Source organism: Rutidosis leptorrhynchoides, chromosome 1 (genome assembly GCF_046630445.1).
Source record: "Rutidosis leptorrhynchoides isolate AG116_Rl617_1_P2 chromosome 1, CSIRO_AGI_Rlap_v1, whole genome shotgun sequence".
NCBI lineage: Eukaryota > Viridiplantae > Streptophyta > Magnoliopsida > Asterales > Asteraceae > Rutidosis > Rutidosis leptorrhynchoides.
This window is the reverse complement of record NC_092333.1, coordinates 688794580-688797151: the sequence shown is the minus strand read 5'-3', so window position 1 is coordinate 688797151 and position 2572 is coordinate 688794580.

Here is a 2572-nt window from a genome sequence, read left to right as displayed (position 1 = left end):
CAGTGTCACTATTCGCTACATTACCGAATTGCTACAGTGTCACTATTTGCTACAGTGTCACTATTGCTACAGTGTCACTATTTGCTACAGTGTTCGAAAACCACTATTTGCTGCAGTGTGTTCGAAAACACTATTTGCTACAGTACCTTTTATGAAATTGAAACGGGCGTAACTTTCAAAACGTAACTTCGTTTTTGATGAATAAACTATCGTTAGAATCGTAATAAAGAATACTTTTTAATGGTGAACTTTTATGAAACTAGATCAAACTGTTTTGGGGTTGGAAAAGGAGTTTTAGTGTGTATGTCGTGTTTTGCACGCACCTGTATGCCATTATTGAATGGAGTCATGATGTAGACTCATAAAATTATGAATATATGGTGTTATGACCTAGTTAATTGTATGAAATGATTATATTATTTATTGGATATGTATATTAACTCTGTTTGTGTTGTTCTCAGGTTATAAGGACAAGGAGGAAGCTCAGAAATAATAACTGAGCAGTTGCTGGTAATTGATGAGTGGGTCTATCTCCGGATAGAGTTTAAGTAGCATATCATGCTACTGTGGTTGACTCTTTTACCATGCATAGTGTAGAAATTGCCATGTTAGAATAATATAGTATGCCTGATGTTGTATGTGATTTATGTGTACACTGTGTGAATGGCACCAGTCGGGCCTAGGGAGACTGGGGACTTGAAACCGTGCCTAGGAGAGGTTATAGTCCGTATGAGGTCAACCGTGCCTAGGGGAGGTTGGGTCCATAGGCTAATAATTGTGGAGTATAGTGTGAACGATACATCACCTGCATCTGGATAACTATACTATGAATTGAGTATCAGAGACTATCGGTAGACTCAAGTCCGATCAGCTAGGAGTCGTGTGCTCGTACAAGCCGCCGATCCTCGTATTGTCTTATTGTATGCTAGTTGGTAGTTAGCATGTGTTGTTGTTAGTATATAGTTTGTATGTGACTTAAGCTATATCTGTTAGATAGATTCTATTCACTTAGCGGTGCGCTAATCCCCCACATAATTACCCCTTGCAGGTTTAGGTACTACTAGTCGGGATGGGTGCTGATGCAGAAGACATGTTTGATAACCCTACTCTGATGTGGACATTTGTTTAAATCATGTTTTGTAATAACGTAACACTGTTGTATAAACTTAAACTTAATTACTCAGATTAATGTAATGACGCGACTTATAGTGTGTTTGTTAATAAAGTCTTCCGCTGTGTTTTAAAAAAAAAAAATTACCGGTGTTACAGCTAGATTTTGGAAGAGTAACATCGACTACCTTTGTGAGTCATCTGCATTATGATTTATGTCAGCATCAGCAACTTTTGCAATAACTTTTGCAATAGATACAGAAATATTCCAACAAAAATCTAATTTACCATTATGTAATGTTGGTTTATAAAACCAAATTTGTATTAAGTAGATCCATACCTGTTGCAAAGAATCGGATTTTTCAATCGAGGTCGCTTCTAATCAGAACCCTAGCCAAATAGCATATCACAATGAAACCCTTATTTCGTCTTTCTTCTATTATATATTTTGCGAGATGCTAATCGAATCAACAATTAAACCCCGAATCTTTGCAAAAATGATAATGCTATGTAGTGGGGTCATATTGACATGAATTAACTGATTTATGGGTGTTTTTATAAGAATTCAAAAGAGCAGATTCAATAAAATTGTATCTTTATAGAACAGGTTCAGCATAAAAAACTAATATTTTGTCTAATTAGATGCCGAGGAAGGCTCTAATCACGTGATTTAGTGAATTATCTATAATGAAGGGTTAAGATTGGATTAGTTTAACAATTTCGATGGCTAGGATTTAATATTGATGGGATTTGTCACTCATTTGTGTGTTTACTTTAAGTATAAAGAGAGATAAGAGTGAAACTATGAGAAAAATATTAGTTTGAGTATGTAAAATGGTTTATGAGATATGAGTATTTATAGTGTAAAATTAAGTGATTTAAAAAAAAACGACTATATTCTATAATGGCTATATAACATTTTCAGTTTAATTTTATTATAAAATATTTAAATTTATAACTATGTGAATACAAAAATAAAAAATAGAAAATGGCCAATGAGACCCGCATTCACTCGTTACACAACCGTTGCAGATGCAATTGACGGCCATAGTGGCGAATTGCTGCTTATGACTGTTACCCTCTAGCGACCGGTGGCGGTAGGTGGCGGACGTGGGTGGCGTACGATAGGTTAAGGCCTAAAAGACACAGTGAAACATTGATTTTGTAAAGTAGAAAGACAAATAGGAAAACGAATAAATATTGGTCAGACCAAACGAGTAACCTATCAAACGTTCAGGGGTTTAACCAATGGTTCACGCCAGGACCGGTTGCATATGAAAAATAATTTACCATGGCTTAGTAAATAAGTCACTCGGATAAAGGTAAAATAAGCAGGCAGGTTAGTGCACTTGTTGTAGTCTAAATTTATTTTATGATTACAAAATTTCGCCGTAGAGTGGGGGCGGCGGACATGACTTCAGCTTGTCGTCATCAAATTCGTACATACACCTTAGCTATAAGG